This window comes from Sus scrofa, chromosome 8 (assembly GCF_000003025.6).
Source record: "Sus scrofa isolate TJ Tabasco breed Duroc chromosome 8, Sscrofa11.1, whole genome shotgun sequence".
In the NCBI taxonomy this organism is placed as follows: Eukaryota; Metazoa; Chordata; class Mammalia; order Artiodactyla; family Suidae; genus Sus; species Sus scrofa.
Window position 1 is genome coordinate 53596809 of NC_010450.4, and position 14704 is coordinate 53611512.

At 42.6% G+C, this 14704-nt stretch overlaps 1 long non-coding RNA gene across 1 annotated transcript in view; it reads left to right on the forward strand.

The window, feature by feature from the left end:
* Window positions 1–14704, forward strand: part of LOC100519499 — a 60457-nt gene that overhangs the window by 19882 nt on the left and 25871 nt on the right. The window contains exon 2 of the long non-coding RNA XR_304874.3: window positions 6455–6588. This is a non-coding gene — a long non-coding RNA (uncharacterized LOC100519499). The remainder of the gene's footprint in view (window positions 1–6454; window positions 6589–14704) is intronic.

A 14704-nucleotide genomic window follows, 5' to 3' on the forward strand; every position in this document is an offset into this window, starting at 1 on the left:
ATTCATTCTTCTGCATTATTCATTCTGGTTTTTACTGCCCCTAGTTCAGTTTGCATCTCTGCAAATGAATGTTCTAGTTTTTCTTGGCTCCTCCTTATATTTTCTAGTTCCTTTCTGAGGGTATCTGCATTACTGTTCATATCTTCTCTTAATTCCTTCAGTATTTTCACTATTTCTCTTTTGAACTCCAGGTCTGTCAGACTGCAGAGATCTGTTTCATTGTTGACTGTTTTAGGTGAGTTCTCCTGTTGGTTTGACTGGGGGTGGTTTCTCAGCTTCTTCATCTTGCTTGTTGTTTTCTTTCTCCTGAGGGAGTTGTACTCTCCGTGATCGGGCAGTGTTTGCCTTGTCACTGCCGTGGAATATTTCCTGAGGTCTGGGGTTGTTGGTCAATCTTTTTTGAGGCAGTGTGGCTTTTCTGGAGTGTTGATGGGGCTAACAGTGTTTCTTTGAAGCAAAGGAGGGCTTCCTGAGGGCAGACAGGACTGGGAGGTCCACACCACGATGGTAGCAGATTTCACTTGGTCATGCAGAGCTTGCTCTGGTGTTTTTAGGATGTGGGGTTCTTGCAGGGGGTTGGCGGTGTTGGGCAGCTGTTCCTCAGGAGTGCAGCACCCCTGGGGGCTGTAGCAGCTATCTGGGTCACTGAGAACCTAAGAGGCTCTTCCCTAGGGCAGTCCAACTCAGAAGGACGGCCTGAGAATGTAGGCGGATCTTTTCACAGTCTGGCCGAGCTTGTTGCAGCTTTTCTGGGCTGCAGGGGCTCTTCCAGGGGGCTGGTGGTGCTGAGCAGCTATTCCACAGGAGTGGGGCACCCCCTGGGGGCTTTGGTGGGTAGCAGGGCCACTGGAAACCCAAGAGGCTCCTCCCTTGGGCAGCCCAACTCAGAAAAACTGTCTGAGATCTTTTCCCGACTCGGCCAGGCTTGTTGCAGCTTTTCTAGGCTGCAGGGGGTCCTGCCTGGAGCTGGCAGTCCTATGCAGCTGATCCACTAGGGCACCCCCTGGGGGCTTGGGTGGGTAGCAGGGCCATTGGAAACCCAAGAGGCTCCTCCCTGGGGCAGCCCAACTCAGAAAAACCATCTGAGATCTTTTCCTGACTCGGCCAGGCTTGTTGCAGCTTTTCTGGGCTGCAGGGAGTCCTGCCTGGAGCTGGCAGTCCTATGCAGCTGATTCACTAGGGCACCCCCTGGGGGCTTGGGCAGGTAGCAGGGCCATTGGAGATCCAAGAGGCTCCTCCCCGGGGCAGCCCGACTCAGAAAAACCATCCAAGAATTAGGCAGATCTATTCACAGCCTGGCTAGTCTTGTTCTAGCTTTTCTGGGCTGCAGGCCTTTTCTCAGGGGCTGGTGGTGTTTGGTGCTGCTCTGCGGAAGTGTAGCCCCTCCAAAGGGCAAGCAGGCCTGTGCAGGGACAGCCCCTATGGTGGTAGGCTTCAGGCAATTGTTGAGGCCAGCCCTCCTGGATGGCAGGCAGCCCCAAGTCTGTTGAGAGCGTAGGGGGTGGCGGGGGTGGGGGGAGGGAATGCACTGGGAAGCACAGCTTTCAGCTAGCTAGCGGACCTGTAAGCTTGCTGTGGCGTGGGGGGTATTCTGTGGGGACCCACCCCTTCTTCTCTCCCCTCCCCACCATGGGCACAGACCAGGCTCTTCTCCCAGGTTCCCTCTGATGTGGCTTTCCACTTCCCCGCCCCTAGAGTATTGTTCCCTTCCTCTGCGACAGCTTTGTTTTCTAGTCTCCCAGGCAATCTCTGCCCAGTCAAATTGTTTCTGGACCTCCCAAGCAGTTTCCGCTCTGCCCCGCCCCCCCAGCCTGTTCTCAGGGTCTAACCTCTGGAGCCAAGATCTCGATGCCCAGCCCCCACCCAGGCATCCCCTGGCCCTTTCTCAGGGACTAACCTCTGGAGCCGAGGATTCGGTGCCCAGCCCCCACCCAGGCATCTCAATTTTTGGTGACTGTGCCCGTAGTTCAGATGGTCCGTTCGGTTCTTGATCAGCTTTTCCGTACTCCAACTTACTGCTACACTCTTCTCTGCATCTGGAGATTCTTCCAGTTTGTTTGATCTTTCCCCCGGTAGGTGACTTTCCAGGGTGCAGGATCCCTTTCTCCTCCGCAGTTCCCTTTCGGGAGCACCCGTCCCACTTGGATTCACCTTCTCTCACTCTCCTCTTTTTCTCCCGTTCTGCCCAGTAATGTCACGAACTTCTTGCCGTTATTGGAGTTTAGGTTCCTCTGCCAGCGATTGGTTGCTGTTCTGTGCTAGTCATTTATTCTGTAGATGTGTTTTTTTGGTTGTGTTTGTGGGAGAGGGCGAGCGTGTCCCCCTACTCCTCCGCCATCTTGTCCTCTGAGAGTCTATTTCGTAGTTTTCTAACCTGTTCCATTGATCTTTATTTCTGTTTTTGTTCCAGTGCAGTACTGCTTTGATGACTATAGCTTTGTCATATAGTTTCTCAAGATTGCTTTGACTATTTAGGTTCTATTTAACCTTAAACGCTTTTGCACAGCAAAGGAAACCATCAGCAAAATGAAAAGACAACCTACAGAATGGGAGAAAATCTTTTCAAATGATGCATCGGACAAGGGATTAATCTCCCAAATATACAAACAGCTCATATAGCTTAATATCCAAAAAACAAAGAATTCAATCAAGGAATTCCCATTGTGGCTCAGTGGAAACAAATCTGACTAGCATCCATGAGGACACAGGTTCCATCCCTGGCCTTGCTCAGTGGATTGGGGTTCTGGTGTTGCCATGAGCTGTGGTGTAGGTTGCAGATGCAGCTCAGATACCACATTTCTGTGGCTGTGGTGTAGGCCAGCTGCTACAGCTCTGATTTGACACCTAGCCTGGGAACCTCCGTATGCTGCAGGTGAGGCCCTAAAACATTAAAAAAAAAAAAAAAAAGTTCAATCAGGAAATGGGCAAATGACCTAAATAGGCATTGCTCTAAAAAAAATAGAGATGATCAACAGACACTTGAAAAGATGCCCAACATCACTAATTATTAGAGAAATGCAAATCAAAACTACAATAGGGTGTCACCTCACACTAGTCAGAATGGCTATTATCAAAGGGTATACAAATAGTAAATGCTAGGGAGGGTGTGGAGAAAATGGAACTCTTCTATTCTGCTGTTTGGAATGTAAATTTTTGCTGCTGCCATGGATAAAAGTAGGGAGTTTCCTGAAAAAACTAAAAATAGGAGTTCCCGTTATGGCCCAGTGGGTTAGAAACACAACACAGTGTCCGTGAGGATGCAGGTTTGATTCCCAGCCTTGCTCAGTGAGTTAAGGATCCAGATTTGCCTCAAGCTGTGGCATAGGTTGTGAATGCAACTCAGTTGCTGTGTTACTGTGGCTGTGGCTTAGGCCAGCAGCTGCAGCTCCAATTCAACCCCTAGCCTGTGAACTTCCTCATGCCACAGGTGCACCTCCCTCACCCAAAACAACGAAACCTAAAAATGGAATTACAAGATGATTCTGAAATCCCACTCCTGGGTATACATCCAGAGAAAATGATAATTCAACAAGATAAATGCACCCCGATTTTCATTGAAGTGCTATTCATAATAGCCAAGGCATGGAAACAAATTAAATGTCCATCAACAAAGGAATAGATAAAGAAGACATAGTACATATATACAATGGAATACTACTCATTCATAAAAAGAACACAATAATGCCATTTGCATCAACATGGATGCAACTAGAGATTCTCATACTAAGTGAAATAAGCCAAAGACAAATATTATGAGACCACTTGTATGTGGAATCTATGTATGTGTGTACAAATAAACTTATTTCTAAAATAGAAGTTGACTCATGGACATAGAAAACTTATGGTTACCAAAGAGGAAAGGGGGTGGGAGAGATAAATTAGGAGTTTGGGATTAACAGACATACATTACCATAAATAGAACAGATGAGCAACAAGGACCTACTATATATCACAGGGAACTATAGTCAATATTTTGTAATAACCTATAAGGGCAAATTTTCTGAAAAAGAATGTATTATATTATACATATACATTTTTATATATTATATATTAATTATATATAATGTTATATATGACTGAATTGCTGTGCTGTATGCCTAAAACTAATACAATACTATAAATCAACTACATTACAATAAAAATTTTTTTTAATTTTAAAAACTAAATTTTATAAATTATTCTTCAAAAATAACAAACAAATCTGAATAACAAAAAAGATCATAAGGACAAGAGATAGACTAAAAGATAATAGAATTTTAAAATCCAAAGTAGGAGTTCCCTTCGTGGCGCAGAGAAAAGAATCTGACTAGGAACCAGATGAGGTTGTGGGTTCAATCCCTGGCCTCACTCAGTGGGTTAGGATCTGGCATTGCCATGAGCTGTGGTGTAGGTCACATACATGGCTTGGATCTGGAGTTGCTGCAGCTGTGTCATAGGCCGGCAGCAGTAGCTCTGATTTGACCCCTTGCCTGGGAACCTCCACATGCCATGGGTGCAGTCCTAAAAAGCAAATAAAATAAAGTAAAATAAAATAAAATCCAAAGTATATAATGTGTGTCTGCAAATCAGAGAGAAAATGACAAATGCCATTTTTAAAACTGGGCAAAGAATATGGACAAGATATTCACAGAGCAAAATGTATAAGTGATTAATCAACACATGACAAAAAAAAATGTTCAACCTCACTAGAAATCTGGAAAAAGTCAAATTAAACATGACATTGTACTTTTAACTTCAAATTTGGGGAAAAAAAATTAAAGAGGGAGAACTGGGAGAGGATTGGGGGAAAAGTTCTCACATTATGGTATTGGAATGTTTGTAAATTCTATGGAAATTTGTGAAGGAAAATTTCAAAGTTGTAAGGATCTGGCATCCTTACAGTCATACTTTTATAAACCCTTCCTAGAGAAAAATATACCTATGTACCAAGTTGTATTTCCAAAAAATCTTCTTTGGAGTTCCCATAGTGGCTCATCAGGTTAAGAATCTGACTAGTATCTATGAGGATGCAGATTCAATCCCTGGCCTCGCTCAGTGGGTTAAAGGATCCATCATTGCCACAAGCTGCGGTGTAGGTCGAAGATGCGGCTCAGATCTGATGTTGCTGTGGCTGTGGTGTAGGCCAGCAACTGCAGCTCTGATTTGACCCCTAGCCTCGGAACCTTCGTATGCTGCAGGTATGGCTGTTAAAGGCCAAAAATAATTAACTAAAATACATTCAAAGGAACCTGAAACCTTAAGTGAGAAACCCCAGTAAACTGATTCCCCCAAATAGATGGTAAATAAAGAATCTGGGATGAGTTGTACTGGGAGGTTGTGAAATTGCTTTCTCTAGGTTTTCTTAAAATTGTAACATTCCCACATATGTCCACAGTAGTTTAAATATTTTACATTTAAGTAGCAACCTGAAAGACAGAAAGATGGAGATCCCCCTTGTGGCTCAGCATGTTAATAACCCAACACGGAGTCCATAAGATTGCAGGTTCGATCCCTGACTTCACTCAGTGGGTTAAGGATCTAGTGTTGCCGCAAACTGTAGTGTAGGTCACAGATGCAGCTCAAATCTGGTGTTATGGTAGCTGTGGGGTAGGCCTGCAGCTGCAAACCCCTAGCCAGGGAATTTCCATATGCCACAGGTGCAGCTGTAAAAAATAAAAGAAAGTGAGAGGTTACTTCCAACTAGATAAAGTTATAACTTCCCTGCGGTTGAAGTGCAATTTCCTTTCTACATACCTGAGATCTTTATTTTTTTTTATTTTTTGGCTGCTCCGTGGCATGTGGAAGTTCCCAGTCAAGGGCCTGAACTCAAACCACAGCAGCAACCCACACCACAGCAGTGACAACAGGTCCTTAACCCACGGAGCCACAAGAGAACACCATGAGCTGTACTTATTGGAATCTGAAATTGGAAGTTCTCATGGTTGAATTGTTAGCACATTAAGTCTTTATTTGGGTTGGGGATGATCTAGCCATTCTGAAGATTATGGTTTCTTCACTAAAAATTACTTCAGTGTAGACCTGCCACCTGGTTAGCAAATGCCAGGTAGGTAGTTCCAGGCACATGAACAAAAAAGGTTTTGCTCTGACCTGGGTGTGGTCGATGAGATAAGATTTCAATATTACCTTTTTCCTCATGAAATGGAACATACCAACTCCCAGAGTTTTGCCCCAAAGCTCCCAAAGGTGACTGCCATTCAGACTGCAAGTTTCTCTTCTATCTACCCAGTAGGGTCCAGATTCAATTAAACCAAGAGTCATGCCAAATTTCAAGCCAGTCATGCCAAATTTCAAGCCATGAATGCACACTCTGCTTTTGCTAGTGCCCCATGTACAGTTCCAGGTGCACTGAAGTATTTCAACAGGTTGTACTAGATCTCATTCTAAGGTTAATAACTACTCAACAGGCTTTCTTGGGACTAAAGTATGCTAAGCCAATGTCTGGTTTCCCTTGCAGGTGAGGAAGGAGGTGGCATTTCATGGAGCTTCCATTTACCAACCTGGAAATGGCATTCATTTTACTGGCTTTTGTGATCTTTTCCTTCTTTACTCTGGCCTCCATCTACACTAACCCAGATGACAGGAATGAAGGTAAAGAGAGCGAGCTTTGCATGGTAGACTTTATTTCCTTTTCTCATCTAGTCATCTTTCTTTATGGTTTGGTTTGGTTTCCTTTCTATTCTATTTGTGCCAATGAGTTTGTTTAGGGTTGTGTGTGTGGGGGGGTGTACATGTGTGAAGTGAGGAGAGTTTGCTTATTAAATAGACTTAAATATCTACCATGGCACTTTACCACTATTATTAAGAAAGGTTTGTAAAGATCATTCACATGACTTTTAATCCTAGAATTTGGCAGCTCTTATGACCTAAATTATACATCTAATTTCTCTTTCACCATCATCCCATCCCTGCCCCTTATGCCTGTCCCCCATCAGAAACTTACAATGTGCAAAAAGCCCAGTGTCCTTCAAAGTTTTTAAAGGGAAATTTTCACAGGATAAATGCAAATTCTCAAGAAACAAATTCCATCATAGTATGTGTATATGGAGAGTGTGTGTGTGCCTTTTCATTCAATTCTATATGGGAAGGGAAAGGATGAAAGTTTTTTCTATGAGTTCTTGTTAAAGCCCACGCTTTTGAAAAATATGTAGAAGTATTTTAAAAACTCAACACAGTAGGTTTGCTCATTGCCAACAATAACAGCTGTTAGTGACAGGGTATAATTTAAATAGTTGTACTTGGAATTTCATTGTCACTCAGGGCTCACCAATTTCAAGCAAAATTAATGGTATCTGACCATTTTTAGGGCAAAAATTATATATATATACACATGTATATATACATACATATATACAGATATAGATATACATACATATATGTATATGCTAATGAAATAGTACATATTTGTAGAGAATACGATAAAATCATAAAAAGAAAGTTGTGTTTTCTAAAATTGTGATACCTGTCCAATCAACGTTTGGCTGTAAAAGAGGTGCTCTCTGTGAAATACAATATTGTTCTCTGTGTGGTAAACATACAGCACTTACAGAAGTGGGAAAAAAAAGCCACAGTAAATAGACATTCCAGTTCATGCGGACACACGGATTAGGAAGCTTAACTGGCATCGGTTTGTCTTTTTATGCTTCATTTTGTGTTAGTTTAAAATGGATTTGGCTGAAAGAAAGAGTACAACCAAAACAGCAGTTACTGTAACAAGATAATCACAACTTTCTACCACACAGAAGGGGGGCCTGGGGGTAGTAAGGTCCTGGCTTACATGCACTACACCTAGACCCAGGCCACAGGGCCCAGTTCTCCCACCTTCCACTGTGGCTCCCTTATCACCATCAACAGGCTGTCAGGCCTGTCCGCTGTCAGGGGTACAGGCCAGTCAGCCAGGGAAGGAAGAGGGCAGGTTTCTGTCCTTAAGGCACTCCTAGAACCTGCACTCCTGGAACCTACACCTGACACCTCCCTTTGGCCGGAATTTAGTCCAGGGCCTTACCCAGAGTGAAGCTGGCAAATGTGGCTGTCATTCTCAAAGGAAAGCACTGAGCTGACACGTTGTGTTTGGGTTCCCAAAGGGAGAGGGTTACAACCAGCAATGTCTGCCAGACATGTAGACCCCTAACCAGGCATTTACTGTGAGGCTGGTCATCATTAAATTGGGGGACATTTTGAGTTCCTATTGTGGTTCAGTGGTAAATGAACCCGACTAGTATCCATGAGGATGCAGGTTTAATCCCTGGCCTTGCTCAATGGGTAAAGGATACGGCATTGCCGTGAGCTGTGGTGTAGGTAGAAGATGCAGCTCTAATCCCACGGCGCTGTGGATGTGGGTTAGGCTGGCAGCTATAGCTCCGATTCAACCCCTAGCCTGGGAACATCCATATGCCACAGGTGTGCCCTCCCTCCAAAAAAGACAAAAATAAATTTAGGGACATTTGAACTAAGGGAACATCTGACTGACTGATGCTTAACCAGAGTTCAGTAGCACAAAGACACATCAAGCTGGGCACCCATCACACACCTAGAAGATATGCATTTCTGGGTGTCACACCTGTCTCTAAGCCCCGCCCCAGCCTCATTATTCTAGTTTCCATATCTGGTTAAGAAGCACTGATCAGGAGTTCCTGTTGTGGCCCATCATAAACAAATCTGATTAGGAACCATGAGGTTGCAGGTTGGATCCCTGGCCTCACTCAGAGGGTCAAGGATCTGTGTTTCTGTGAGCTGTGGTGTAAGTCAAAGACGCAGCTTGGATCTGGCATTGCTGTGGCTGTGGAGTGGCCCGGTAGTTGCAGCTCCAGTTGGACCCCTGGCCTGGGAACTTCCATATGATGTAGGTGCAGCCCTAAAAACAAAAACAAAAAGGCCTAAGGGAAATTACCTGACTGAACAAATTAAATGTACATGTAGAAGATGAAAAATAGCTATAATTTAACTTGAAATGACCCTTAAGTCCAACAAGGAATTGAACAGAACTGATCATTGGCCAGAATTTTCTCAAGCCCTTCAGAGGGTAAAAGTAGAACCAAGCATTTAATAGGGCCTTTCTTAAACCTAAGAGGTGGGGCCCTCTATCCTCAACTGCTCACATGAGAGCAGAGACTCTCAAACTCTAACTACACAAAAATCACCCAGAGATTTTATGAAACAGTAGGTCTGCATGGGGCCTGAGGTTCTGCATTTCTAACAAGCTTCTGAGTGAGGACAATAGTCCCATAGACTAGCCAGCCACTGATGTGACACTCCCAGGCCCAGGGGCCAAGCCCACCTGTGTGCACAGGGGAGGGAGTTTGGCCGCATGGCTGGGTGTCTGAGTGCCAGCCAGCAAGGCCTTATGCTGCAGGGCAGAAGCAGAGCAGGAGGGAGCTGAGGCCCCCACTGCAGCCTGGCCTCAGGTCCCCACATGTCCTGAAGCAGTAGGCTGATGTTTAAGAAAATATATCAGGTGTTTCCATTGTAGCACATGGGTAGTGAACCCGACTAGTATCCATTAGGAGCAGGTTCAATCCCTGGCCCACTCAATGGGTTAAGCTGTGGTGTAGGTCACAGATGGTGCTCAGATCTGGAGTTGCTATGGCTGTGGTATAGGCCAGCAGCTGCAGCTCCAATTCTACCCCTAGTCTGGGAACTTCCATATGCTATGGGTGCAACTCTAAAAAAAACAAAAGAAAATACTTTACATGTTCAGGTGAGCTGAGAGTATTTTTTTTTTAGGAATAAAATTTATTCTTATTTATTTACTTTTATTGGAATATGGGTGACTTACAATGTTGTATTAATTTCATATGTATAGCAAAGTGATTCAGTTATACATATATACATATATCTTATTTTTCAGATTGTTTTCCTTTATAGGTTATTACAAAATACTAAATATCATTCCCTGTACTATACAGTAGGTCCTCGTTGGTTGTGAGAGTCATTCTTTAAAAATAAGAATATTTTAGTGTTACAAGATTTCTGCAGCTCTTAATAGTTTGTAAAATCCACTATCTCATTTGCAATTAACATTCTCAATTCTCTTAGTCTGTGCTTTTTTACAAGGAAATAGTCAAGACAGCTTTCTTTGTTAAAAGAGGGTGTAAAGTATGAAAAAGCCCTGAAATATTTCAGAATTTTTTATTTATTGAGAAACTGACCAAGAACTCACATTCCCCCCCCACCCCATGCTGTAAGGAGTCTTCAGTGAAAGCTTTCAAAGACTGTCAGTTCAACTCTTCTCACTGGAAGAAGTCTGGCTATTTTGATCCCTAACTAAATTTACATAGATTTGACCTTTGACCTTTCAGAGGTATTTAAGTATGTTGCTTTTGTTCTGGACCATAAAATATATTTTAAAATTTAAGGTGGAAACTTCAAATATAGCACTTGTTTGCAAATTTGAGTCCATTTGAGAATTCAGTTGCTATAGAAAACCATATAGGCCCAAAGAAACCTTGACTGAGCTATGGAGTTTTTCCACCACCACCAGGATCAGAAGCACTGCCCTCTGGACATTCCAGTGGCACCAGCAGATTCTAGCATTGCACAGGTATCCAAAATTAGTCATACCAGGTTGTTACTGCTTTCCTTTGAGAAATGTAGGTGCTTATTTCAAGGCTCTATTGTCTACCTTCAAATTAGTACAATGAAATATTTAATCCTTATAGAATTAATGTAGATGGTTCCTTTCCAAAGTAGCATTAAGAATCCACTCAACTTTAAAAAATAATAATAATAATTGTCTCATCTTGATGACTTGATAAGAAAAAGAAAATTTACATAATGCTAGTGGGACTTGGAATGAAACAGGGCTAGTTTTTCCCAGCCCAGAACACTGTTTATGGGATACCTGTCTCATCTGCATAAAAACAATGATGAATGGTTATCAGGTGCCTTCCACATAAAAGGCCAGATGCCAAGCACTTTAGATATTTTGTGTTTAATCTTAAAGTTTCTTCACAAGAGAGGTCATAATAACCTCACTGTTTTTGAGTGAGGACACTGAAGCTTTAACCTTGACCAGGACCACTCAACTGAGTGAAGAACCCAGGATCCAGAACCTGGTGTACTTTCTCTCCAGATACCCTTGAAAAAGATACTTGCTTTATTTAAAAAATAATAATAATTGAGGTAGAGTTGATTTACAATGTTGTGTTAGCTATTAGCTTTTGCTAATTCACAACAAAGTGAATCAGTTTTATATATACATACACCTACTCTTTTTCCCGAAGAGGTTATTACAGAATATTGTAATAACCTGTGCTATACAGTAGGTCCCTATTAGTTACCTCTCCTTTTATAGTAGTGGGCATGTGCCAATCCCATCCTCCCAAACACTCCCTTTGTGTGTGTTTTTGGGCCACACTTGAGGCATATGGAGGTTCCCAGGATAGGGGTTGAACTGAAGCTACAGCTGCCAGCCTACACCACATCCACAGCAACGCAGGATCCCCAACCCACTGAGCAAGGCCAGGTATTGAACCCACGTCCTCATGGACACTAGTCGGGTTCGCTAACTGCCTAGGCATGATAGGAACTCCAGGATACTTGCTTTCTAAAAAGTGCATATACTTCCCTTTTTCCCTACGAAGAACTTAAATTGGCTAAAAATACAAAACAAGATAAAACTAAATCTCCAATAAGTAGATTAAAAAATCCAGGTGAAGGGAAAAGTAAAGTTAGGAAAAATAAAAGCAATAAAAGCAGGTGGGCTTGGTGAGGCGAAGGCCAGCATCCCAGTCAGGGAAGAATACAGCTGTGTTATCAGCAGTCCTGTGTTGTTGTCCTGCTCTGCAGTTGGTAACTGTGACTTTCAGCAAATTACAGAAATTCTCAAAGCCTTTGCTTTTCAATAATGGCACCCACCCCATAAAGTTGAAGTGAAAATTACATGAAATAAAGCATACAAATGCAGAGGGGTGGCTGCTATTGGAGTTTTGTCTTTTGAAGTCTTCATGATTGGGAGTTTAACAGAGCAATGAGGGTCACCCTAAAGTAAGGGTAAATATTTACGGCAGAACCAAAAACATTTGGACTCAATTAGACAATCCACACACTGGGTTTAAAACTTTTGTTTTAAATATCCAGCAGGAGTGCCTGTCATGGCACAACAGAAACAAATCCGACTAGGAACCATGAGGTTTCAGGTTCAGTCCCTGGCCTCACTCAGTGGGTTAAGGATCTGGCATTGCCATATGTTGTGGTATAGATTTCAGACATGGCTTGGATCTGGCATTGCTGTGGCTGTGGCTGTGGCATAGGCTGGTGGCGACAGTTCCAATTAGACCCCTAGCCTGGGAACCTCCATATGCCTCGGGTGCGGCCTTAAAAGATAAAAAAATAAAATTATAAATAAATATCCAGCAATACAACATATTGAATACTAATCAACTACAAGTGACATCACATACAAAAGATAAAGGGTTAGGACTCCTGGAGCCGCTCAAGCAAAGACATCGATTAACAAATGAACATTGATACCTCCTTGTAGTTTTGATTTGCATTTCTCTAATAATTAGTTAATGATGAGCATTTTTTCATGTACCCACTGGCCCTCCCTATGTCTTCTTTGGAGAAATGTCTATCACTTATATGTGGAATCTCAAATAGGGCACAAATTAACATATCTGCAAAACAAACAGATTACAGGCATAGAGAACAGACGTGTGGTTGCCAGGAGGAGAGTGGAGGAAATTCGATGGATGGGGAATTTGGGGTTGGTAGATGCAAACTATTATATATAGGATGGATAAGCAATGAGGTTCTACTATACAGCACAGGGAACTATATATCCAGTCTCTTAGGATAGACCATGATGGAAGATACTATGAGAAAAAGAATGTATATGTATCTATGACTGGGTACTATGCTGTACAGCAGAAATTGACATAACACTGTAAATCAACAATACTCTAATTAAAAAAATACCCTAAAAAATGAACATTGATAGAGTTAGACCACCTACCAAATGAAGAAGAGTGGGATAAAGAACCTCAGAAAAGAATAAAGTGAATGTCAGAAGATTGAGAGACATCTCAGAAAATTAACAAAGCCTTGAATGTTTTTTTGCAAGTGGTATTCTCCATAAAATTGTGCTGTGATGGTCAGAAGTAAAAAGAGTGTTGTACGAAGCTCTGACACAGGCAGTGTGTCAGAGAAGTGATGCCTCTGAATCAAAACAAAATCCATTCTTTGTGCTAAAATTAGCTAACAGCTGCAGTTACAAATTGCCTCTTACTAAATAAGATACTATACATTTAGTTTCATTATTTTGTTTGACCTTTCAAGATCACATGCCATTTAAAATTTTTTGGTGGGGTTCTATTAAATTTTGCTCTGAAATTAGATTCACTTTAAATGATGATTTCTGGTATTAATTACTCTCGAATTAAAAAGTTTCTTGTTACAGAATTATGTGCTCAACAATGTTAAACTACGTAAATTATTACCAAGAAGTTAGCTGGGTGCAGGTTCTTGTAGGAAGTGGGTCATAAATTTGGTCCTCCACTCTCTTTAAAGCCAACTTAGAGAAAAAAACTGACAAACTGAAGTTTACAAGTTGAGTTCTAGGTTTAGAGTTAGTAACTTCCCCAAGCTTTTATCTTTCAAAATCCCCTCACAGTTCATCCTGGGAAAGGGTTCCCTTTTCCCCAGAGGGCACGGAAAAAGCTGGCTGTCCCTTCCTCCTTCGGAGCCGCCAGAGACTCTGTTTACCAAGGACAAGGACAAACGCAAATCTTTCCCCTTCACCTGAACCTCTGGCAAGGACAGCTGGCTCCTCTTCCCTTGTCTCACAAGTGACTTCGGTGAGATTAGAACTGTTTGTCCCCCTGAAAGGAGCCAGACACAGAAATCAACTCTTCCTACACAGCTCAGCTGATGAAAAGACCCTGGGGGACAGAACAATCCTCAGGGCAAAGCACCCCTCCCCCTTCCTCTGGAGGGCTCTGCTCCTCCTTGTGATGCTAAAGGGAAACCAGACCCATCTCAGATCTGGGCGATCCCCTGCCCAACAGCCCAAGTAAAGTCAGTGGCACTGCCTATGATAAAATGCAATCTGCTTCCTGTCCACAATAATCCAATAGGTGCATGATTTAAAAAAAAAAAAAAAAAAAAAGGTGCTCTAGTTTCTAACCAGAGCACTATTTCTAGTGTGGAGGAAAGAAGTGCTCACTAAGTAAAGAACTTGGCTCAGTGGTTTTAAATTTTTTTTGGCTGAAATCCAAGTCCAGATGTCCTGCCCACACATGCACCCAGGTGCTCGCAACTGAATTTCAAGAAACAGTACTTAGCCTCACCACAGGTAAGATACTACAGCACTTCGTGTTCTGTTCGGGTTTTTTCTTTCTTCCCATTTTTCATAAATGCTGATTTCAATTTACCTAATAAACTGCATGACCCATTAAGTTCTAATCATTTCTCAGGTCTGAATTCAGGCAATAGCACCAAGCAGAGTTGGGAAGGTCATTTTCACCAGATAGGCGTCAGTCCCCCAGGCAGAAACCTCCACTGACTTACTGTTGCCTGGAGAATAAAGCAAAAATCCCCGAGGAAACTGGCCTTCTTCCAAGTGGGAAGTTTTACAATGCCCTCCACCTGCTTTTCTACTTGAATCTTCCTCTTCAAGCCTAAATCCAGTCCCTCTCTTCTGTAATCACTCTTACCCCAAGTGAGCTCTCTCCCTATGGAACTTCTATAGCACATCTTTTATACATCA